This window comes from Ranitomeya variabilis, chromosome 3 (assembly GCF_051348905.1).
Source record: "Ranitomeya variabilis isolate aRanVar5 chromosome 3, aRanVar5.hap1, whole genome shotgun sequence".
Classification (NCBI taxonomy): Eukaryota; Metazoa; Chordata; class Amphibia; order Anura; family Dendrobatidae; genus Ranitomeya; species Ranitomeya variabilis.
In genome coordinates this window covers 32115116-32141456 of record NC_135234.1, presented here as the reverse complement: position 1 = coordinate 32141456, position 26341 = coordinate 32115116, and the positions used below count along the sequence as shown (strand labels likewise).

At 47.5% G+C, this 26341-nt stretch overlaps 1 long non-coding RNA gene across 1 annotated transcript; it reads left to right on the top strand.

The window, feature by feature from the left end:
* The first annotated feature begins 1877 nt into the window (after positions 1–1877).
* Positions 1878–24917, top strand: LOC143817919 (uncharacterized). Its single transcript, XR_013224207.1, has 3 exons — positions 1878–1933; positions 3246–3323; positions 24503–24917. It is a non-coding gene; the product is annotated as an uncharacterized LOC143817919 (long non-coding RNA).
* The last annotated feature ends 1424 nt before the right edge of the window (positions 24918–26341 follow it).

Below are 26341 nucleotides of genomic sequence, written 5' to 3'. Positions count from 1 at the left end.
TTTGGTTTTTTGGCTCCCCCTGGTGGTTTGGTTTATTATCCTGCGGGTCTGGCTGGATCAGCTGCCTCGTTATTCACCAGGGAGGCTCCTATTTAGCTCTGTTTCTCTTCCACTTGTTGCCGGCTGTCAATGTATTCAGTGCTATTCTGATTACTCCTGATTATCTCGTTTTCTGCCTCTTCAGGATAAGCTAAGTTCTGTTTGAATATTTTTTGCTCATCTGCCTGTAATATGATTTCTGTGTATGATGAGTCTAGTCCAGCTTGCTAATATGTGATTTCTTTTTGCTGGTAAGCTCTGGGGTACGGAGTTGCTTCCCCCGCACCGTTAGTTGGTGCGGGGGCTCGAGCAATCTCTGCGTGGATATTTTGCTTAGGGTTTTTTATTGACCGCACAGTTCCCTTCCTATTTTCTGCGATCTAGTATTAGCGGGCCTCATTTGCTAAATCTGATTTCATCTCTGCGTTTGTGCTTTCCCCTTAACTCACCGTTAATATTTGTGGGGGGCTATTCTATATCTTTGGGGTCATTCCACTGAGGCAAGAGAGGACTTTCTTTCCCTCCAGGAATAGTCAGTTTCTCAGGCCGTGAAGAGACGTCTAGGATTTTTAGGTAACGTTCCACGGCTGCCTATAGTTGTTTGCGGATAGGATCAGGTTGCGGTTAATTCAGTTACCACTTCCCCAGAGCTAGTAGTCTGTTCAGTTACTTAGCTAGTCCGACCTGCGATCCTTGCCACTAGGATCATAACATTAATCTTATTGGTAATATAGGTTGAGATGAGTTTCGACATACCTACAAACATCTCAGCTGAAAAAATACAGATACTTAAGTCCCATTCTAAGGACCACCCCCAAGGAACATCCAAAACAGAAGAGGAATGTCCACTTTTTGGACACATCTCCCCTTGTTAGACCAGAGAGTGCCCAATTGTTTCTGAAAATTCTGGAGTGTTGGCAGTTTTGCACATGCATCCCCAAATATCTGCGATCCTACTCTTATCTACCACACTAAACCCCAAGCCCCAGCCTAGATCTGAGGGTCCACACACTTAGATTCATAGCAAGGAAGGGCAGGGTTCATTAGGCCCAGCAGGAGCCCAAAACAAAGCCAACAGTGATGTGAACTTGTGTCCTGTATGGCACTTTTATTTTAACATTGCATGGCACAATTAAGTATGTACCATATGAGGCGGCACAGTGCTTGCCTTACAGCCCTGGGGTCCTGTGTAAGAACCCATCCAACGAATAACATCTGCATGACGTTTTTATGTCCTCCCCGTGTTTGTGTTGCTTTCAGAGAGCAGATATTGGCACTTGAAGTGGGTCATCCAGGTGAAAATAGGTAGTTTATGCCGTGCGGTTGTGCAAGTGGGCATTATGAGGGTGATGTGTTGGACTGCATGTCAAGTGGGGACCGGGTGGCACTGAAAATGGGCATTGTGAGGGTGAGGGCCTGAAGAACATGACAGGAGGGGAGTCATGCAGTTATGAAAATGGGCATTGTGAGGGTGAGGGCCTGAAGTACATAACAGGAGGGAGCTATGCACAGGGGGGGTGGATTATAAAGAGGTCAATCTGGGCGGTAGCCCAGGCCCAGTGGTGTGGGGGGGCCCTGGGCTACCGCTCAGACTGACCTCTGCCATCAGGGCATTACTGTCCTGACTGGCGTATTGGCCCGGTGGGCAGAGGGGGCCCACATCGGCCCCCGTCTCATCTGCTCACCGGGCCCCTACCGGCGCTGCGGCAGTTTAACGCTTTTGACGTGCGGGCTCCGCCCACACGTCAATAGTTAACAGCCTCCAGCCAATGGGAGTCTGGCAGCTGACGCCAGCTGCAGGGCGCACGTCGCCGGCGTCTGATGTCATTGTCAGTCGCCGGCGAGTGCGCGCTTCAGCTGCGAGGAGGGAGCTTCGCCGAAGGAGCGCAGTCAGGTGAGAAGAACTCGTTTTTTGGGTTTTTTTATTGAGAGAGGCAATCCGGGGGGCCTGGGCCAGAATGCTGGAAACTGGGGCAGAGATGCTGGACACTGGGGGCAGAGATGCTGGACATTGGGGGCAGAGATGCTGGACACATTGGGGGCAGAGATGCTGGACATTGGGGGCAGAGATGCTGGTCACATTGGAGGCAGAGATGCTGGACACATTGGGGCAGAGATGCTGGACACATTGGGGGCAGAGATGCTGGACACTGGAGGCATAGATGCTGGACACATTGGGGCAGAGATGCTGGACACTGGGGGCAGAGATGCTGGACACTGGAGGCATAGATGCTGGACACATTGGGGCAGAGATGCTGGACACTGGGGGCAGAGATGCTGGACACTGGGGGCAGAGATGCTTGGCACATTGGGGGCAAAGATGCTGGACACATTGGGGGCAGAGATGCTGGACACATTTGGGGCAGAGATGCTGGACACATTGGGGGCAGAGATGCTGGACAAATTGGGGGCAGAGATGCTGGACATATTGGGGGCAGAGATGCTGGACACTGGGGGCAGAGATGCTGGACACTGGGGGCAGAGATGCTGGACACTTGGGGCAGAGATGCTGGACACTGGGGGCAGAGATGCTGGACACTGGGGGCAGAGATGCTGGACACTGGGGGCAGAGATGCTGGACACTGGGGGCAGACATGCTGGACACATTGGGGGCAGAGATGCTGGACATATGGGGGGCAGAGATGCTGGACACTGGGGCAGAGATGCTTGACACTGGGGGCAGAGATGCTGGACACTGGGGGCAGAGATACTGAACACACTGGGGGCAGGACTGGAGACAGATGGGGCAGGACTGGAGACATGGGCAGAATGTAGATATGGGGCATGATTGGAGACACTGGGCAGAATGAAAGACATGGGGCAGGATTGGAGACAGATCGTGCAGGATCATGGGGCAGGATGGATACGATGGAGACCGATGGGGCAGGATGGGGAGATCATATGGGGCAGGATGGATACTCATGAGGGCAGGACGCGAGAACATATGGCTGGAGCCAGGAATGAGATACACGGGGCCAGGATGGGGGATATTATTATTACCATAGGGGCTAATTAAGGGATATTATTACTGCAGTGATGTATTTATTTTATTTTTTGAGGACACTGTTTTAAATGGAGGGGCGGTCCTATTACTGTGTAGAGTGATACTATGTCGCCTTCTTCATGTGGTGTAATGTAGAAGTTGGGAAATATTAAGTAATGTGTTCTGCAAGCGGAGCTCGAGATAACTGTGTTATTTCCTGCAGAGACAAGTCCTGGCTGGATGAAGTGATGGCGGTATGCGCTGGATGAAAGATGAAGGACTTCACCTAGAGACGTCACTGGTGAGTCAGTGTTACTTATACACTGACACTATACACTGTATACTATATACAGAGGTCCTGTGAATAATGTCACCAGTGATCACTGTATTACCTATACACTATATACAGAGCTCCTATGTATAATGTCACCGGTGATCACTGTGTTACCTCTACACAGACACTGCACACTAAGTACAGATCTCCTGTGAGTAATGGAACTTATGGTGATAGTATTGTGGTTTTTTTTATTACTGATCAGTATTGTAGTATTCAGTCACTATGTGGTGGTAATATGTGGTCTGGTCATGGTGTTGCGGTATTTGTCCCTTGTATGTGCTATTTGGTCACTTTGTGGTGGTAATTGTTATGATCCTAGTGGCAAGGATCGCAGGTCGGACTAGCTAAGTAACTGAACAGACTACTAGCTCTGGGGAAGTGGTAACTAGATTGACCGCAACCTGATCCTATCCGCAAACAACTATAGGCAGCCGTGGAACGTTACCTAAAAAATCCTAGACGTCTCGTCACGGCCTGAGAAACTGACTATTCCTGGAGGGAAAGTAAGTCCTCACTTGCCTCAGTGGAAGACCCCAAAGATATAGAATAGCCCCCCACAAATATTAACGGTGAGTTAAGGGGAAAGCACAAACGCAGAGATGAAATCAGATTTAGCAAATGAGGCCCGCTAATACTAGATAGCAGAAAATAGGAAGGAAACTGTGCGGTCAATAAAAAACCCTATTCAAAATATCCACGCAGAGATTGCTCGAGCCCCCGCACCAACTAACGGTGCGGGGGAAGCAACTCCGTACCCCAGAGCTTACCAGCAAAAAGAAATCACATGTTAGCAGGCTGGACTAGACTCATCATACACAGAAATCATATTGCAGGCAGATGAGCAAAAAATATTCAAACAGAACTTAGCTTATCCTGAAGAGGCAGAAAACAAGATAATCAGGAGTAATCAGAATAGCACTGAATACATTGACAGCCGGCAACAAGTGGAAGTGAAGCAGAGCTAAATAGGAGCCTCCCTGGTGAATAACGAGGCAGCTGATCCAGCAGACCCGCAGGATAATAAACCAAACCACCAGGGGGAGCCAAAAAACCAAAGTCACACAATACCATCTGTGACCACAAGAGGGAGCCTGAAAACGGAGTTCACAACAGTACCCCCCCCTTGAGGAGGGGTCACCGAACCCTAATCAAAACCCCCAGGGCGATCAGCGTCAGCCACATGGAAGACACGAACCAAATCGGTCGCATGAACATCAGAGGCGACAACCCAGGAATTATCCTCCTGACCATAGCCTTTCCACTTAATCAAATACTGAAGCCTCCGTCTAGAAATACGAGAATCCAAGATCTTCTCCACCACGTATTCCAATTCTCCCTCAACCAGCACAGGGGCAGGAGGCTCAACCGAAGGAACCACAGGCACCACATACCTCCGCAACAACGACCGATGGAACACATTATGAATAGCAAACGATGCCGGGAGGTCCAAACGAAATGACACAGGGTTAAGGACTTCCAAAATCTTATAAGGACCGATAAACCGAGGCTTAAACTTAGGAGAGGAGACCCTCATAGGAACAAAGCGAGAAGACAACCACTCCAAATCCCCAACGCGAAGTCGGGGACCCACACAGCGACGGCGGTTGGCAAAGCGCTGAGCCTTCTCCTGTGACAGCTTCAAATTGTCCACCACATGATTCCAAATCTGATGCAACCTATCCACCACAACATCCACTCCAGGACAGTCAGAAGACTCCACCTGACCCGAGGAAAAACGAGGATGAAACCCTGAATTACAAAAAAAAGGCGAAACCAAAGTAGCAGAACTAGCCCGATTATTAAGGGCAAACTCGGCCAATGGCAAAAAAGTCACCCAGTCGTCCTGATCAGCAGAAACAAAACATCTTAAATAGGTTTCCAAAGTCTGATTAGTGCGCTCGGTTTGGCCATTCGTCTGAGGATGGAAGGCCGACGAAAAAGACAAATTAAAGCCCATCTTAGCACAAAATGTCCGCCAAAATCTAGACACAAACTGGGATCCTCTGTCGGAAACAATATTTTCAGGGATCCCGTGCAAACGAACCACATTTTGAAAAAACAGAGGAACCAACTCGGAGGAGGAAGGCAACTTAGGCAAGGGCACCAAATGGACCATTTTAGAAAAACGATCACACACCACCCAAATGACCGACATTCTCTGAGACACAGGGAGATCTGAAATAAAATCCATGGAAAAAGAACAGCAAGGCTTAGCCCGAGCACAAATTCCACAAGACTGCACAAAGGAACGCACATCCCGCGACAAGGAAGGCCACCAGAAGGACCTAGCCACCAAATCTCTGGTACCAAAAATCCCTGGATGGCCTGCCAACACCGAAGAATGAACCTCGGAAATAACTCTGCTGGTCCATCTATCCGGGACAAACAGTCTCTCCGGTGGACAACGGTCAGGTCTATCCGCCTGAAACTCCTGCAGCACTCGTCGCAAATCTGGGGAGATGGCAGACAAAATCACCCCTTCTCTGAGGATACCAGCTGGCTCTGAATCACCAGGAGAGTCAGGCACAAAACTCCTAGAAAGAGCATCAGCCTTCACATTCTTCGAACCAGGCAGGTATGAGACCACAAAATCAAAATGAGAGAAAAACAACGACCAACGAGCCTGTCTAGGATTCAGCCGCTTGGCCGACTCGAGATAAATCAAATTCTTGTGATCAGTCAAGACCACCACACGATGCTTAGCTCCCTCGAGCCAATGTCGCCACTCCTCAAATGCCCACTTCATAGCCAACAACTCCCGATTACCAACATCATAATTCCGCTCGGCAGGCGAAAACTTTCTTGAAAAGAAAGCACATGGCTTCATCACAGAGCCATCAGAGCTTCTCTGCGACAAAACAGCCCCCGCTCCAATCTCAGAAGCATCAACCTCGACCTGGAAAGGAAGGGAGACGTCTGGCTGACATAAGACGGGAGCCGAAGAAAACCAGCGCTTCAGCTCCCGAAAGGCCTCCACAGCCGCAGGAGACCAATTAGTAACATCAGAACCCTTCTTGGTCAAATCCGTCAATGGCTTAACAACACCAGAAAAATTAGCGATGAAGCGACGGTAAAAATTAGCAAAACCCAAGAACTTCTGAAGACTCTTAACAGATGTAGGCTGAGTCCAGTCATGAATAGCCTGAACCTTGACTGGGTCCATCTCAATAGCAGAAGGAGAAAAAATTAAACCCAAAAAAGAGACCTTCTGGACTCCAAAAAGACATTTTGAGCCCTTCACAAATAAAGCATTGGCACGCAGGACCTGAAACACCATCCTGACCTGCTTCACATGGGACTCCCAATCATCCGAAAAAAACAGAATATCATCCAGATACACAATCATAAATTTATCCAGATATTCGCGGAAGATGTCGTGCATAAAGGACTGAAAGACAGAAGGAGCGTTAGAAAGTCCAAAAGGCATCACCAAGTACTCAAAATGGCCTTCGGGCGTATTAAATGCAGTTTTCCATTCATCACCCTGCTTAATACGCACAAGGTTATACGCACCACGAAGATCTATCTTGGTGAACCAACTAGACCCCTTAATGCGAGCAAACAGATCAGATAACAATGGCAAAGGATACTGAAATTTGACCGTGATTTTGTTTAGAAGGCGATAATCAATACAAGGTCTCAAGGAACCATCCTTCTTAGCCACAAAAAAGAACCCCACACCAAGAGGGGAGGAGGAGGGGCGAATAAGTCCTTTCTCCAAAGACTCCTTTATATAACTCCGCATAGCAGCATGCTCCGGCACTGACAAATTGAAAAGTCGTCCCTTAGGAAACTTACTACCAGGAATCAAATTTATAGCACAATCACAATCCCTATGAGGAGGTAGAGAACTGAGTTTGGGCTCATCAAATGCCTCCTGGTAATCTGACAAAAATGCAGGGACCTCAGAAGGAGTGGATGAAGCAATTGACACCACAGGAGCGTCGCCATGAATTCCCTGACAACCCCAACTTGACACAGACATTGCTTTCCAATCCAGGACTGGATTATGAGTCTGCAACCATGGCAGGCCCAACACGACAACATCATGCAAATTATGCAATACAAGAAAGCGAATCACCTCCTGATGAACAGGAGTCATGCACATGGTCACTTGTGTCCAGTACTGAGGTTTATTCGTAGCCAATGGTGTAGCATCAATTCCCCTTAGTGGAATAGGGAATTTTAAAGGCTCCAAAACAAAACCACAGCGCCTGGCAAATGACAAATCCATCAGACTCAGGGCAGCACCTGAATCCACAAAAGCCATAACCGGGTAAGATGACAGGGAACAAATCAGGGTAACAGACAAAATAAACTTAGGCTGTAAAGTTCCGATGGTGACAGATTTATCAATCTTTTTTGTGCGCTTAGAGCATGCTGAGATAACATGAGCTGAGTCACCACAGTAAAATCACAACCCATTTTGCCGTCTATAATTTTGCCGTTCACTTCTGGTCAGAATTCTATCACATTGCATAGACTCAGGTGTATGTTCAGAAGACACCGCCAAATGGTGCGCAGGTTTGCGCTCCTGCAAACGCCGATCAATCTGAATGGCCAGAGTCATTGACTCATTCAGACCTGCAGGCGTAGGGAACCCCACCATGACATTCTTAATGGCTTCAGAAAGACCTTTTCTGAAATTTGCAGCCAGGGCACACTCATTCCATTGAGTAAGCACCGACCATTTCCGAAATTTCTGGCAGTACACCTCTGCATCATCTTGCCCCTGAGAGAGGGCCAACAACGCTTTTTCAGCCTGGTTCTCAAGATTAGGTTCCTCATAGAGCAATCCAAGGACCAGAAAAAACGCATCCACACTGAGCAACGCAGGATCCCCTGGAGCCAATGCGAAAGCCCAATCTTGAGGATCGCCACGCAAGAAAGAAATAATAATCTTAACTTGCTGAACAGAATCCCCAGAGGAACGAGGTTTCAAAGAAAGAAACAACTTGCAATTGTTCTTAAAATTCAGGAACCTAGATCTATCTCCAGAAAACAACTCCGGAATAGGTATTCTAGGCTCTGACATAGGACTGTGAACAACAAAATCCTGAATACTTTGTACCCTTGCAGCAAGATGATCTACACTGGAGGCTAAACTCTGGATATCCATGTCAGCAGCTGAACTCAGAGCCACACCAAGATTAAGAGGAGGAGAGAAGCCAGACACACAGCAGCTAGACACACGGCAGCAAAAAAAAAAAAAAAAATCTCCAAGCTTCTTTTCTCCTGCTTCTGCCATGCAATTAACACTTTATGGGCCGGCTGTACTGTTATGATCCTAGTGGCAAAGATCGCAGGTCGGACTAGCTAAGTAACTGAACAGACTACTAGCTCTGGGGAAGTGGTAACTAGATTGACCGCAACCTGATCCTATCCGCAAACAGCTATAGGCAGCCGTGGAACGTTACCTAAAAAATCCTAGACGTCTCGTCACGGCCTGAGAAACTGACTATTCCTGGAGAGAAAGTAAGTCCTCACTTGCCTCAGTGGAAGACCCCAAAGATATAGAATAGCCCCCCACAAATATTAACGGTGAGTTAAGGGGAAAGCACAAACGCAGAGATGAAATCAGATTTAGCAAATGAGGCCCGCTAATACTAGATAGCAGAAAATAGGAAGGAAACTGTGCGGTCAATAAAAAACCCTATTCAAAATATCCACGCAGAGATTGCTCGAGCCCCCGCACCAACTAACGGTGCGGGGGAAGCAACTCCGTACCCCAGAGCTTACCAGCAAAAAGAAATCACATGTTAGCAGGCTGGACTAGACTCATCATACACAGAAATCATATTGCAGGCAGATGAGCAAAAAATATTCAAACAGAACTTAGCTTATCCTGAAGAGGCAGAAAACAAGATAATCAGGAGTAATCAGAATAGCACTGAATACATTGACAGCCGGCAACAAGTGGAAGTGAAGCAGAGCTAAATAGGAGCCTCCCTGGTGAATAACGAGGCAGCTGATCCAGCAGACCCGCAGGATAATAAACCAAACCACCAGGGGGAGCCAAAAAACCAAAGTCACACAATACCATCTGTGACCACAAGAGGGAGCCTGAAAACGGAGTTCACAACAGTACCCCCCCCTTGAGGAGGGGTCACCGAACCCTAATCAAAACCCCCAGGGCGATCAGCGTCAGCCACATGGAAGACACGAACCAAATCGGTCGCATGAACATCAGAGGCGACAACCCAGGAATTATCCTCCTGACCATAGCCTTTCCACTTAATCAAATACTGAAGCCTCCGTCTAGAAATACGAGAATCCAAGATCTTCTCCACCACGTATTCCAATTCTCCCTCAACCAGCACAGGGGCAGGAGGCTCAACCGAAGGAACCACAGGCACCACATACCTCCGCAACAACGACCGATGGAACACATTATGAATAGCAAACGATGCCGGGAGGTCCAAACGAAATGACACAGGGTTAAGGACTTCCAAAATCTTATAAGGACCGATAAACCGAGGCTTAAACTTAGGAGAGGAGACCCTCATAGGAACAAAGCGAGAAGACAACCACTCCAAATCCCCAACGCGAAGTCGGGGACCCACACAGCGACGGCGGTTGGCAAAGCGCTGAGCCTTCTCCTGTGACAGCTTCAAATTGTCCACCACATGATTCCAAATCTGATGCAACCTATCCACCACAACATCCACTCCAGGACAGTCAGAAGACTCCACCTGACCCGAGGAAAAACGAGGATGAAACCCTGAATTACAAAAAAAAGGCGAAACCAAAGTAGCAGAACTAGCCCGATTATTAAGGGCAAACTCGGCCAATGGCAAAAAAGTCACCCAGTCGTCCTGATCAGCAGAAACAAAACATCTTAAATAGGTTTCCAAAGTCTGATTAGTGCGCTCGGTTTGGCCATTCGTCTGAGGATGGAAGGCCGACGAAAAAGACAAATTAAAGCCCATCTTAGCACAAAATGTCCGCCAAAATCTAGACACAAACTGGGATCCTCTGTCGGAAACAATATTTTCAGGGATCCCGTGCAAACGAACCACATTTTGAAAAAACAGAGGAACCAACTCGGAGGAGGAAGGCAACTTAGGCAAGGGCACCAAATGGACCATTTTAGAAAAACGATCACACACCACCCAAATGACCGACATTCTCTGAGACACAGGGAGATCTGAAATAAAATCCATGGAAATGTGCGTCCAAGGCCTCTTCGGGACAGGCAAAGGCAACAACAAGCCACTGGCACGAGAACAGCAAGGCTTAGCCCGAGCACAAATTCCACAAGACTGCACAAAGGAACGCACATCCCGCGACAAGGAAGGCCACCAGAAGGACCTAGCCACCAAATCTCTGGTACCAAAAATCCCTGGATGGCCTGCCAACACCGAAGAATGAACCTCGGAAATAACTCTGCTGGTCCATCTATCCGGGACAAACAGTCTCTCCGGTGGACAACGGTCAGGTCTATCCGCCTGAAACTCCTGCAGCACTCGTCGCAAATCTGGGGAGATGGCAGACAAAATCACCCCTTCTCTGAGGATACCAGCTGGCTCTGAATCACCAGGAGAGTCAGGCACAAAACTCCTAGAAAGAGCATCAGCCTTCACATTCTTCGAACCAGGCAGGTATGAGACCACAAAATCAAAATGAGAGAAAAACAACGACCAACGAGCCTGTCTAGGATTCAGCCGCTTGGCCGACTCGAGATAAATCAAATTCTTGTGATCAGTCAAGACCACCACACGATGCTTAGCTCCCTCGAGCCAATGTCGCCACTCCTCAAATGCCCACTTCATAGCCAACAACTCCCGATTACCAACATCATAATTCCGCTCGGCAGGCGAAAACTTTCTTGAAAAGAAAGCACATGGCTTCATCACAGAGCCATCAGAGCTTCTCTGCGACAAAACAGCCCCCGCTCCAATCTCAGAAGCATCAACCTCGACCTGGAAAGGAAGGGAGACGTCTGGCTGACATAAGACGGGAGCCGAAGAAAACCAGCGCTTCAGCTCCCGAAAGGCCTCCACAGCCGCAGGAGACCAATTAGTAACATCAGAACCCTTCTTGGTCAAATCCGTCAATGGCTTAACAACACCAGAAAAATTAGCGATGAAGCGACGGTAAAAATTAGCAAAACCCAAGAACTTCTGAAGACTCTTAACAGATGTAGGCTGAGTCCAGTCATGAATAGCCTGAACCTTGACTGGGTCCATCTCAATAGCAGAAGGAGAAAAAATTAAACCCAAAAAAGAGACCTTCTGGACTCCAAAAAGACATTTTGAGCCCTTCACAAATAAAGCATTGGCACGCAGGACCTGAAACACCATCCTGACCTGCTTCACATGGGACTCCCAATCATCCGAAAAAAACAGAATATCATCCAGATACACAATCATAAATTTATCCAGATATTCGCGGAAGATGTCGTGCATAAAGGACTGAAAGACAGAAGGAGCGTTAGAAAGTCCAAAAGGCATCACCAAGTACTCAAAATGGCCTTCGGGCGTATTAAATGCAGTTTTCCATTCATCACCCTGCTTAATACGCACAAGGTTATACGCACCACGAAGATCTATCTTGGTGAACCAACTAGACCCCTTAATGCGAGCAAACAGATCAGATAACAATGGCAAAGGATACTGAAATTTGACCGTGATTTTGTTTAGAAGGCGATAATCAATACAAGGTCTCAAGGAACCATCCTTCTTAGCCACAAAAAAGAACCCCGCACCAAGAGGGGAGGAGGAGGGGCGAATAAGTCCTTTCTCCAAAGACTCCTTTATATAACTCCGCATAGCAGCATGCTCCGGCACTGACAAATTGAAAAGTCGTCCCTTAGGAAACTTACTACCAGGAATCAAATTTATAGCACAATCACAATCCCTATGAGGAGGTAGAGAACTGAGTTTGGGCTCATCAAATGCCTCCTGGTAATCTGACAAAAATGCAGGGACCTCAGAAGGAGTGGATGAAGCAATTGACACCACAGGAGCGTCGCCATGAATTCCCTGACAACCCCAACTTGACACAGACATTGCTTTCCAATCCAGGACTGGATTATGAGTCTGCAACCATGGCAGGCCCAACACGACAACATCATGCAAATTATGCAATACAAGAAAGCGAATCACCTCCTGATGAACAGGAGTCATGCACATGGTCACTTGTGTCCAGTACTGAGGTTTATTCGTAGCCAATGGTGTAGCATCAATTCCCCTTAGTGGAATAGGGAATTTTAAAGGCTCCAAAACAAAACCACAGCGCCTGGCAAATGACAAATCCATCAGACTCAGGGCAGCACCTGAATCCACAAAAGCCATAACCGGGTAAGATGACAGGGAACAAATCAGGGTAACAGACAAAATAAACTTAGGCTGTAAAGTTCCGATGGTGACAGATTTATCAATCTTTTTTGTGCGCTTAGAGCATGCTGAGATAACATGAGCTGAGTCACCACAGTAAAATCACAACCCATTTTGCCGTCTATAATTTTGCCGTTCACTTCTGGTCAGAATTCTATCACATTGCATAGACTCAGGTGTATGTTCAGAAGACACCGCCAAATGGTGCGCAGGTTTGCGCTCCTGCAAACGCCGATCAATCTGAATGGCCAGAGTCATTGACTCATTCAGACCTGCAGGCGTAGGGAACCCCACCATGACATTCTTAATGGCTTCAGAAAGACCTTTTCTGAAATTTGCAGCCAGGGCACACTCATTCCATTGAGTAAGCACCGACCATTTCCGAAATTTCTGGCAGTACACCTCTGCATCATCTTGCCCCTGAGAGAGGGCCAACAACGCTTTTTCAGCCTGGTTCTCAAGATTAGGTTCCTCATAGAGCAATCCAAGGACCAGAAAAAACGCATCCACACTGAGCAACGCAGGATCCCCTGGAGCCAATGCGAAAGCCCAATCTTGAGGATCGCCACGCAAGAAAGAAATAATAATCTTAACTTGCTGAACAGAATCCCCAGAGGAACGAGGTTTCAAAGAAAGAAACAACTTGCAATTGTTCTTAAAATTCAGGAACCTAGATCTATCTCCAGAAAACAACTCCGGAATAGGTATTCTAGGCTCTGACATAGGACTGTGAACAACAAAATCCTGAATACTTTGTACCCTTGCAGCAAGATGATCTACACTGGAGGCTAAACTCTGGATATCCATGTCAGCAGCTGAACTCAGAGCCACACCAAGATTAAGAGGAGGAGAGAAGCCAGACACACAGCAGCTAGACACACGGCAGCAAAAAAAAAAAAAAAAAATCTCCAAGCTTCTTTTCTCCTGCTTCTGCCATGCAATTAACACTTTATGGGCCGGCTGTACTGTTATGATCCTAGTGGCAAAGATCGCAGGTCGGACTAGCTAAGTAACTGAACAGACTACTAGCTCTGGGGAAGTGGTAACTAGATTGACCGCAACCTGATCCTATCCGCAAACAGCTATAGGCAGCCGTGGAACGTTACCTAAAAAATCCTAGACGTCTCGTCACGGCCTGAGAAACTGACTATTCCTGGAGAGAAAGTAAGTCCTCACTTGCCTCAGTGGAAGACCCCAAAGATATAGAATAGCCCCCCACAAATATTAACGGTGAGTTAAGGGGAAAGCACAAACGCAGAGATGAAATCAGATTTAGCAAATGAGGCCCGCTAATACTAGATAGCAGAAAATAGGAAGGAAACTGTGCGGTCAATAAAAAACCCTATTCAAAATATCCACGCAGAGATTGCTCGAGCCCCCGCACCAACTAACGGTGCGGGGGAAGCAACTCCGTACCCCAGAGCTTACCAGCAAAAAGAAATCACATGTTAGCAAGCTGGACTAGACTCATCATACACAGAAATCATATTGCAGGCAGATGAGCAAAAAATATTCAAACAGAACTTAGCTTATCCTGAAGAGGCAGAAAACGAGATAATCAGGAGTAATCAGAATAGCACTGAATACATTGACAGCCGGCAACAAGTGGAAGTGAAGCAGAGCTAAATAGGAGCCTCCCTGGTAAATAACGAGGCAGCTGATCCAGCAGACCCGCAAGATAATAAACCAAACCACCAGGGGGAGCCAAAAAACCAAAGTCACACAATATCATCTGTGACCACAAGAGGGAGCCTGAAAACGGAGTTCACAACAGGTAATATGTGGTCTGGACATAGTGTTGTATTTGTTCCTTGTATGTGATATTATTGGTCATTTTAAAAATTAGGGCCCAGCCAAAAGTGTCTACCGTGGTATGGTGGCGGCTTGAAAAATGTTTTGGCCAAAACAAAAGCTGCCGGTTACATGTGTGATCTGGTGATGGGAACTGTTAATGTGTGATAGGTGAGAAGTGGAGTTTCACTCAGTAACTATTTTTCTGGAATAATCTGGTTCAGGTATATGATGACCCCATCGCATGACCCCGTCACATGATCGGGGGGCCCACAGAGTTTGAACAGCCCGGGGCCCTGGCTACCCTTAATCCACCCCTGGCCATGCAGTTATGAAAATGGGCATTGTGAGGGGGGCCTGAAGTACATGACAGGAGGAGGGCGTGCAGTTAAGAAAATGGGCATTGTGGGGGCAAGAGTATGAAGTACATAACAAGAGTGAGTCGTGCAGTTGTGAAAATGGGCAATGCAAGGATGATGGTCTGAAGTACATGACAGGAGGGGGCTGTGTAGTTATGAGTTTAAGTAAATGGGCATTGTGAGGGCAAGTGGAGCGGCCCCCAGACGCAGGACGGCGGGGTACTCGGTACCGGGTCTATCGGTTCTGAGGATGTCACGGTGGCCTGACCCGGTCCGTGGTCCTGCTAAGGGGTGCCCAATAAAAGGTGTAGGTGGTGGTATAGGTCGCAGTAAATAACGAGGACACAGGGTTGCAGTCTCTTTACCTCTTTACTGAAGGCTTCGGCATCCGCAATCCAGAGCACTGTTAACTGGGCTGGCTGAGACCGGCCGGTCCAAAGGCACATCCAGAGTTCCCTTTGCAGGTGGAAATCAGTGCCTACCTACTAGCGCCTGGGTGTTGTAGTACTTCCCTGCTGAGCACCACGGGATAGTCCTCACAACTGTCGTGTATGTTTCTATTCTTTCTCTCCGTCCCCCAGATGATATGGATAGGACGCACCCGTATGACGGGGTAGGCCTGGAGTTATTTTATATGGACCCTAGAGACGCCCCTCTCCCACAATTGCCTCCGTTGTCTTCATTAGGTGATTTAGGTGAGGCAGCCAACCTATAATTAACTGCCCTGCCGTTGGTTTGAAGTAATGCGTGGAGCCCAATACTTCCTCGACATTCCAGCCACTAGCTACGCGCCTCAGTAGGATGTTGCCGATCTCGGGGCACGACTCCTACTGGTTCTTTCACCTTTGTGCTGTGATCTCGTTTCTCACTTCTCCACAATAAACCTCGCTTCTTATCCTTCTTATTATTTTGAACAATAATTTAACTTTTCCTTTAAGGGCATATAAGCTGAACCCACTAAAGGCTTACTATGAAACTCTAAAATATAAATTACCTTTGTCTTTATTTCTCTTTTCTAAATACAACATTGTTCTTTACTCTCTGCGAACATGCAGGACCGCCTGGCTACTCGTCCGGGCCTACTGCCTCTTTTCTTCTATTAGCTCAATTTTTATTCACAGTATAAGATCAATCAACCATCTCTCTATGGTTTCCAGGAGGACTCACTAACCCCTATGGGTCCACTTCTTTTCAACTCTTTCCTGTCCTCAACTTCTAGTAACATATATCGAACATTTCCTATTATTTCTTAAATAACTACACACTATTCATTACTATTCAACGTTCTTAAAGTAACATTATACTTAGGTGCAACACATGAACATTCCCCTTTAAGAGGGAACCCAGTCTCTTTGGAAGTAGTGCAGACTCTCTATCTGTAAGTCCGTTTAAGGCAAGAACTTCTGCGCTGTATTCAAGAACAGTCTCTTCAAAAAGTTCTCCTTTTTGTAAAACCAGTAGGGGGCACCTTTAAGAAGGTGCGAACTATTTACAACACAGTTTGTGAACCATTCACCGTCCATGATTCGGCAGTCTTTTAAAACAGTGATAAACTTGGTGCAAAACATAAAACAATAGGGATCCCGGTGTAACAGGCCAGATTATACCCCCAGGCCAGACTATACCCGGGGTTAAAGTGGCCTAGGCTAGATTATACCCCGGGTATACTTTGGCCTAGGCCAAACTATACCCCGGGGTATAAAATAGCCTAGGCCAAAGTATACCCCTCCAGGCCAGATTATACCCCCCAGGGTAAGCTGAGGGAAAGCTGCTCATTCTTCTAGGTCACAGCTCCCCCTCCCATCGGGCACTGCTCCTTTTCAAGCTCCTCCACCTCTGGTGACGCCAGGGATCTCCCTTTCTAAGCCCCACCCCCTCCCTATAGTCACATGTGACATGAAATCTTCAGCCCTGCTCGTGCCAGCTCGTTGTCTTGGCGCCTTGGATATGCTTGGAAAAGGGCTTTGTATACCTAGGGGGCACTGACGAGCACTGAGGGGTGGGTGGGGAACCCCTTTACTGGTTGCTATGGGATATAGCATGATCACTCTATCCTAGCAACACCTTGGATACGCTTGGAAAAGGGGTTTATCTATCTTGGGGGCACCATTGCAGCACTGCGGGTGGGTGGGGAAACCTTTTACTGGTTGCTATGGGATTTTACATGATCACTCTATCCTAGCAACGCCTTGAATACGCTTGAAAAAGGGGTTTATCTACCTTGGGGGCACTCTCGCAGCACTTAAGGATAGGTGGTTAACCCCTTAGGTGGTTGCTATGGGATTTTACATGACCACTTTATCCTAGCAACGGCTTGTATACGCTTGGAAAAGGGGTTTATCTACCTTGGGGGCACCCTTGCAGCACTGTGGGGAAGCCGGGGAACCCTTTTACTGGTTGCTATGGGATTTTACATGACCAATTTATCCTAGCAACGCCTTGTATACGCTTGGAAAAGGGGTTAATCTACCTTGGGGGCACCCTCACAGCACTGCGGGGTGGGTGGGGAACCCTTTTACTGGTTGCTATGGGATTTTACATGGCCATTCTATCCTAGCAACGCCTTGGATACGCTTAAAAAATGGGTTTATCTACCATGGGGGCACCCTCGCAGCACTGCGGGGAAGCCGGGGAACCCTTTTACTGAGGAAGGAAACAGCACAAAAATTCAAAAGCTGACTTAGGCCATAGTATACCCCCGGGGGATAAACTTTATACCAGGGGGTATAAAATAGTTTTTATAGTATTTCTCTAGGCCATAATGTTATCACTTCACTGTTTTTCTCACCCTATTGCTTATTTGTTGAAAAGTGTGCAGATCTGAACTGACAGTAGATGGCGCTGTCCTGTCAGTGCATAGTTAATGATAACTTGTTTTGTATGTTCTCTATGACACCTCTCTGCTCTCTATGACACCAAATCTTTTCCAATTTTGACAACCATGGAAGATCAATTGTATGACCAGCTTTTGAGATTCTACACTGCAACAGAACAAAGGTACCCTCAGTATACCTACGATCTACCTCCTGAGAAACGTGCAAATGCCAAGTCCCAGTTTAGACAAACAGCAAAGCCATATCGAGCCCAAGGAGGAATTGTTTATCATAGGGAAAAGGAGGTTCTTACTAAAAGTCGACTGCCAAATATCCTGAAGGCCTGTCATGACAACCCAATATCTGGGGGCCATTTTGGCAGAGATAAAACTTTAGCCAAAATCTCTGACCGGTTTTACTGGAAGGGAATGAAAAATGACGTTCACCAGTATGTGAAAGCCTGTCAAAAATGTTTTGTTATAAATCCCAAAATCACAAAGGAAGCTCCACCACTCAACAGTATATCAGTGCCTGGAAAAGTATGGAGCTTAGTTGGGATTGATATGATTGGCCCTCTTCAGGAAACATCAAATGGCAACAAATATATAGTTGCTGCCACTGATCATTTCTCCAAATGGACTGAAGCAACAGCTGTCCCAGATAAGAGTGCCAAGTCAGTGGCAAATTTTTTGTACTCCGTTATCTGTCGCCTTGGCTGTATGGAGACTCTGATTAGCGACCAGGGACGAGAGTTTGTAAACTCGATCATTGACAACCTGATGGAACATTTTCAAACAGATCACCGTATTTCATCTGCATACCACCCACAAACAAATGGCCAGCGGGAACGTGATAATCGGACACTTAAAGAAGCTCTTAGTAAGCTTGTCAATGACCAAGGAAACAACTGGGATCAATTCATCCCTGGTGTTCTGTTTGCCTATCACACATCTGTGCATGCTTCAACCAAGGTTACTCCATTTGAGGTCATGTATGGACGGAAGGCCAAGCTTCCCATGGACCTTAATCCCTCAAAAGATGATACGGTGGATCCCATGCCCATTTCAGATCATGCCACCCCTGATGTGCTAAATACACTGTCAAGCATTCTTAAAAAGCTGCACTCAGACGTCAGTACCAACATCCACTCTGCTCAAGAACACCAGAAGTGTGCCTTTGATCGCCGACACAAAAGCAACAAAGAAATCACTGCTGGTACCATAGTTTATATCAAGAATCAGCGCCGTATTCAACGCATAGGTTCAAAGATGGAACCACGCTGGATTGGACCTTATTTAGTTGTGGAATCCTTGACCAAGGGACGAGTAAAACTTAAGAACAACAAAACTGGCAAGATATTAAGCAACACATACCACACCAGCAACCTAAAGATTTACCAGGATAAAGAGGCTTCTCCACCATCCGATGATGATTATTCCAGTGACTCTGCCACACAGAAAAATAAGCAAACTAAGGCTTTCAACCTACTACCAAGTTCAAGAAGGAAGTATCTTAGCACCACTCTTGGCCTTACGTTTAGTAAGGTTGTATACTGTGGATGCAGACGAGACCTTGAACAACCACGGCGTACATATAAAACCAAAGGTGATGGAAACTGCTTCTTCCGGGCCATCAGCTACATCTTGACAGGAACAGAGGACAACCATTCCCTTCTCAGAGATAAAGTCATCCACCATATGAAAACTGACTTGACAAAAAAACTACAGGACTACTTGAACCAAAATGTGAATGAATATGTGAACATCTCTGGAATCTCTCGTGATGGAGTCTGGGCAACTGATGCAGAGATCATGACCACGGCGAATCTGTTGAGTTGCGACATAATAATCTACACAAACGTCGGTGACTCCATGGATTGGTTGACATATCCTGCAAGCTTCAATCTGCAGTCAACAACTGAACATGCACTGTATCTTGAAAATAAGCACGATCATTTCAATGTTGTTATCAGTGTTTAGCTTTAAACGTTAATTTGGTAGCAAGGACATGCTAGACTAAATGTCATAATACACAGAATGACTGTTGGGCGATTTGTTGCCCCAGATAATTGCATTGCATGATAAGTGACTTATAGCTAATGAGAAATTATTGCCCCCCCTCCCACCGCTAGGTGGTGCTGGCTCTGCTTCTACAAGCTCCAACGGCACTAGCCAGGTGCCGCTCTCCTCTATGGCGCCTGGCTGTGACGTCGGCGCATGGAGAGGCAGCGCCACCTAGCGGCAGGAGGGGGACCCCGTCTACCAGGAGACGGGCAGCGGCGGTTAGCGAGGGGGGGTAATCGGGCAGCCCCCCTAAGGTAACTATAAAATGGGGGGGTATTTGTAATGCATATGCATTACAAATACCCCCCTTTACAACTACTTTTGCCATGGGCAAAAGTTTTGTATAGTGGGAGGTACTCTTTAAGAATTGTCAGTTTGGTTTCTCAATAAAATGTTGAAGCATTAAGTAATTCTTGTGTATATCACTCAATGCAAATGATTTCATTGGGGTATAATATGAGCTGAGAGGTATAAATTGGGCTAGGCAACTTTAACCCCAGATTAGTTACATAATCTGGCCTGGAGGGGTATAGTTTGGCCTAGGCTATTTTACACCCCGGGGTATAGTTTGGCCTAGGCCAGTTTATGCCCGGGTATACTCTGGCATAGACCAAATTATACCCGGGGTTAATCTGGGACAGGGTTACTTTGGCCTGTTACACCGAGGAACCCTTTTACTGGTTGCTATGGGATTTTACATGACCACTTTATCCTAGCAATGCCTTGTATATGCTTGGAAAAGGGGTTTATCTACCTTGGGGGCACCCTGCTTGCTATAGGGTTTTACATGGTGTAAGTACCTTAGATTGATCATTTGAAATCGCTTAGCAACCAGGAAAAGAGTTCCCCAGCCTCCATGCAATGCTGCGACAGTGCCCCCAAGGTAGATAAGCCCCTTTTCCAAGCGTATCCAAGGCGTTGCTAGGATAAAGTGGCCATGTAAAATCCCATAGCAACCAGTAAAAGGGTTCCCCGGCTTCCCCGCAGTGCTGTGAGGGTGCCCCCAAGGTAGATAAACCCCTTTTCCAACCGTATCCAGGGCGTTGCTAGGATAAAGTGGCCATGTAAAATCCCATAGCAACCAGTAAAAGGGATCCCCACCCACCCCGCAGTGCTGTGAGGGTGTCCTCCAAGGTAGATTAACCCCTTTTCCAAGCGTATACAAGGCGTTGCTAGGATAAATTGGTCATGTAAAATCCCATAGCAACCAGTAAAAGGGTTCCCCGGCTTCCCCGCAGTGCTGTGAGGGTGCCCCCAAGGTAGATAAACCCCTTTTCCAACCGTATCCAGGGCGTTGCTAGGATAAAGTGGCCATGTAAAATCCCATAGCAACCAGTAAAAGGCTATAGTCTGGCCTGAGGGTATAGTGTGGCCTGTTATAGTTTGGCCTAGGCTGTTTTACATCCTTAGGTATAGTTTGGCCTAGGCCAAAATATACCCAGGGTTAAATGTAGCCTAGGCCACTTTAACCCTGGGGGGTATAATGTGGCCTGGAGGGGTATAGTTTGGCCTAGGCTATTTTACACCCCGGGGTATAGTTTGGCCTAGGCCATTTTATGCCTGGGTATAGTTTGGCCTAGGCCAGTTTATACCCCGGGGTATACTCTGGCCTAGGCCAAATTATACCCGGGGTTAATCTGGGACGGGGTTACTTTGGCCTGTTACACCGGGTCAATAAAGGGATCCCTTTAAGAACTAACCCTGGTCAGGTTTTAAAGCAGCAAAACAGCAGGAAAACAAACAGTTAACTATTTACAGTTTCAGGTTCCCGAGGTTTAGTTGGACGGCTTCCGGGGCGGCGCCTGGCACTTAACCCTTCTTGGCCTGGGAAGGGTGAGGTCCAGGGTTACACCCAGTGCTGGATAAACGCCGTTAATCCGTCTTTCATGTACGGTTAAGTCATGCGCAGCGATGGAGGTCTGCGCAGCTCAAGTATGGGCATTTGCTGCAGCAGAGGTAGCAGCTGCTGCAAGATCAGTCACTGGAACGGAGTCAGCAGCTGTGGCACTAGCAGTCACTGGAGTGCTGTCGGTCATCAGGGCAGGGTCGTTCTTCATACCTGCTTCAGATGTGGTCCCTCCGGTGCCGATCTGCTCTGTCTCCACTGGGGTCTGGAACGCTGGTTGCGGGGCCTTGTGCTGCGACGTTGTCATCTCTGTTTGCAGCATCTCGCTTTCCAGCAGGGCCTTGCTTTCTGGCTTCGGAGCGCTGGAACTTCTTTCCTGCTCCGGACCAGACGAGGCTGCCGACAGGCGTCTGGTGAGGCTCCCGATGAAGATCTTCTTCCACCCGGCCTCAGTGCTCAGCTGCGTCTGCAGGAGTTGGTCGCTGAGCTCTTCCATGGCAGCCTGCAGGAAATCAGCATTAGCGGTGGAGGCCTGGTTACGGTGCCCCTCCGGGTAGCTGGGGGAGTCCTCTGCTCCGACCCCACGCTCTGGCTCAGGGTGGCTGAGTTCTTCTTTGTCCTTTTCCCGCTCTCTCCTTCGTGGGCGGTTTCGCTTTCTTTGTCTCCGCCCTCCATTGAGGATCAGGAGGCGGATCTCGGCTGCTGACGGACACGTCCTCAAGGTACAGAAGTACTTAGACTGGGCGGCCATTGTTCTTCGCGCTCTTCAGTTTGTCCACGCCCACAAATCCACGCCCTTCTTCTTCTCCTGCGCTCCTCGTGGCGCTGTAATGGCGGCAGTTTTGGCGGGAACTTTTGGCGGCAAATAGCAATACGCAGTCTTTGCAATAAATCACAGTTCAAGCACAATTCAGTCACAGTTCCAAGGCACACATGACCTGATTCTTCAGGCTTAAGTAGATCCTGTTCGTGACGCCAAGTTGGAGCGGCCACCAGACGCAGGACGGCGGGGTACTCGGTACCGGGTCTATCGGTTCTTAGGATGTCACGGTGGCCCGACCCGGCCCGTGACCCTGCTAAGGGGTGCCCAATAAAAGGTATAGGTGGTGGTGTAGGTCGCAGTAAATAACGAGGATACAGGGTTGCAGTCTCTTTACCTCTTTACTGAAAGCTTCGGTACCCGCAATCCAGAGCACTGTTAACAGGGCTGGCTGAGACCGGCCGGTCAGAAGGCACATCCAGAGTTCCCTCTGCAGGTGGAAATCAGTAGCCTACCTACTAGCGCCTGGGTGTTTTAGTACCTCCCTGCTGAGCACCACGGGATAGTCCTCACAACTGTCGTGTATGTTTCTATTCTTTCTTTCCGTCCGCCAGATGATATGGATAGGACGCACCTGTATGACGGGGTAGGCCTGGAGTTATTTTATAGGGACCCTAGAGACGCCCCTCTCCCACAAGTGCCTCCGTTGTCTTCGTTAGGTGTAAAGGTGAGACAGCCAACCTAAAGTTAACTGCCCGGCCGTAGTTCAAAGTAATGCGTGGAGTCTATTACTTCCTTGGCGTTCCGGCCACCGGCTACGCGCCTCAGTAGGATGTTGCTGATCTTGAAGCACGACTCCTTCTGGTTCTATCTCCTTTGTGCTGTGATCCCGTTTCTCACTTCTCCACAATATACTTCGCTTCTTGTCCTTTCTTAAGATACCGCAGCAATGAAGTGCAGGCACGGCTCTGTAACGATCTGTCCTTTTCGCTAGGCCACTGTCAGGATCCCACCCCTGACAGGGACCCCCCTGGATCTTCCCAAGTAACACTCTTCTCTCACTAGGTGTTGCCTGGGCAAAACCCATTCAGCTTCTGTCTAACTTCCCATCCAGCCCCCAGTTTTACCAGAGTGTGAGGAGTGGCCTAATACATAGAACCTTTTGCTCCCCCTGGTGGCCAGAGTGTGAAGTGAAATGTGTGACTGATACCTGGTCAGGTGAACTCCTTTAGTGCCATCAGACGTAACATCACTCCCCTTAGTGGCGGAGCGACAGTACTGCAACGACCAGGACTCTGGGGGCTGCACAAGGACCTGAGGAACTAAGACTGAGAAAGTCTTAATATAAATATCCCAGATACATCTGGTGTGAGCGGAGCCTGAGAAGAAGGCCTGAGAGAGACAGATGGGCCTGAAGTGTGGGACCACTAGAGCATGTGGTAAAATGTTCAGTGTATGCAAGGAGGGTCTGGGGGACCATAATAAGGGAGACACAAGCTCAGATGAGGGTATAGAGACCACAGGTGAATGTTTTGTTGTTGGGCCTATTGGAAATATGCAATAAAGAACCAAGGGAACCAAGCGTAAGTGTCCCTGTTTGGTCGGCTTCCTGATGCAGAGCCAATTACATGCTCGGTGCATAATACGGAGAGTACACGAATTTCAGCCATATTCCTGCAGCCCCCTAGATGACATTTATCACCTTTTCTGTGAATTACTTTAGGGGATTAACCCTTTAGGATTTTTTAATTGAAACCTTTAGGGTATGTGCACACTGAGTTTTGCGAGTTGGTCAAAAACTGTGACTTTTTTGCTTCATGACTTTTTCCTGAACCATTTTTGAAGAGTTTATCAAGCATTTTTGCAGGGTAGATCCTGCCTGGTTTGGAGCATTTTCCATCATTTTCCATTCCTTCCCAGTACATTTTTCAATGCATTTTTCTTTTTTCCCACCTGAAATTTTCAAAACCTGTAGAGAAAAAAAACTCTGTGCGCACATGCTCTCATCCACCATGTCCATTTCCATGCGGAAAATGTACGGTATGCACCAGGCATGTACTACAACTCTCATTATGGACCTTGTATAAATAATTAGTAAATATCGTGTTAAGCGACAGCCAGCATGGACGATAGATTCTCTATATGTAAAGCAATACATTTTCTTTTTTTTTAGAAATCTTAAATGGCGAGAACAAAGGAAGAAGGAGAGAGAACGCAACCGCTAAATGTATCAGATCTCTGTGGTTAAGGCCCAGTAACATCAGCGTCACCCTCTGCAGTACGCCGCCGGTGATTGTCATGCTGCGTGCAACCAATTCACCAGGGCAAGACCTCCTAAACAAACCACAGGCTAAATGAAGACAACCTGTCATTTCTAAATTCATAGGGGAGTGTAATGTACCCTCTGTGTTATACAAACCCAGTAATTATGTCTGTCAGCGGGTTGATATTTTACACAGATACAGCTAACTGCTTAGAACCAACCTCGAGGACGGCGGAGGCTGGAGTTTCTGGAGATACACGGCGGCATGTTTGTCATTTATAATAATGCATGCAACCACAAAATAAGATGTTTGTTTACGGCGACGAACCAGATCTGCCGATTCTGCGGTGGATAAATACATGTCCTTATCCGTTGGTGTAATGTCATCATGTGCAATACCGGCTCAAAAAAACGGAATATGGGCACTAGTGATGAGCGAACGTGCTGGGATAAGGTGTTATCCTCCATGCTCATGTACTAAGCGAGTATCTTCGGCGTGCTCGAAAAATATGTTCGACTCCCCGCGGCTGCATGTCTCCCGGCTGTTAGGCAGGCGCATCACATGCAGGGATTGTCTAACAAACAGGAAATCCCTGCATGTGTTGCGGATGTCGAACAGCGGCAAGACAAGCAGTAGCGGGGACTCAAACATATTTTCGAGCACACCGAAGACACTAGGTTAGTACCCGAGCATGGCGGATAACACCTTATCCCAGCACGTTCGTTCATCACTGGTGGGCACTTCAATGATTTTTGCAGGAAACCACCCGAAGAACTGTAAAAAAAGAATGCACATATGCATGTCAATGGAAAAACTACATTACTATTCAAATATTTGCATATTATATTTCCCAGAGGAGCATTGCACGGCGAATAAGCCTCCTTACCTTGACGAGCCAGAGCTGGTATGTCACTCTCCGCAAGGAGAAACCTTACCCCTTAGACCCCAGTCCAGAGCCTCTCTCCTAGCCAAATCAGTTCTCACGCTTCGCACTGACGAGGGCCAACAGCCCGAAACACCGTGTCTGCGAATTAGGATACTGATTTGGCTTTTATCCTGTCATATTGCACGACTCGTTAGAGGGTTGATTGTGACTTGTAGGATCGCTACTTCCAACAGGTGGCGCTATAGAGTTCTAGTCCAATTTTTCTCAGAAGAGGCAATTTGCATATTCAAATATACAGACTTTTGTTATGTCTTTTAACAGGTTACACTAAGTAAAGAAAAAGCACAGTGGGCATGAAATTTTTATAAATCCCATCCCCTTTTCTGGATTTGTAAGAAGCTGTGTTTTTTTACACAGTGATAGTATGCAGCATCAAAAGCTCATCGTGGTCACATAGCCTTAGGGTTTCGGAATCCCTGGAGCTGGTAAAAGAAGTTACGTGTTCATTGTTCGGGCAGATTCCGCACAGAAGCCAACCACTCTCTTAAAAGATATAAGTAAAAAGAAGCTGTTGGCCGCATTAGAACAGAGAGGGGCCCAGGATGTGGGGCATTATTGCTGGAAAGGGCCCAGAATGGGAACATTATGCCAGGAAGGGGCACAGAATGGGAACATTATACCAGGAAGGGGCCCAGGTTGGGGGACATTATATAAGGAAGGGGCAAGAATGGGAACATTACACCAGGAAGGCGCCCAGAACGGGGAACATTATACCAGGAAGAGGAACCTTATACCAGGAAGGGACCCAGGATGGGGACATTATATCAGGAGAAGGTCCAGAATGGAGGACTTTATTACTGGA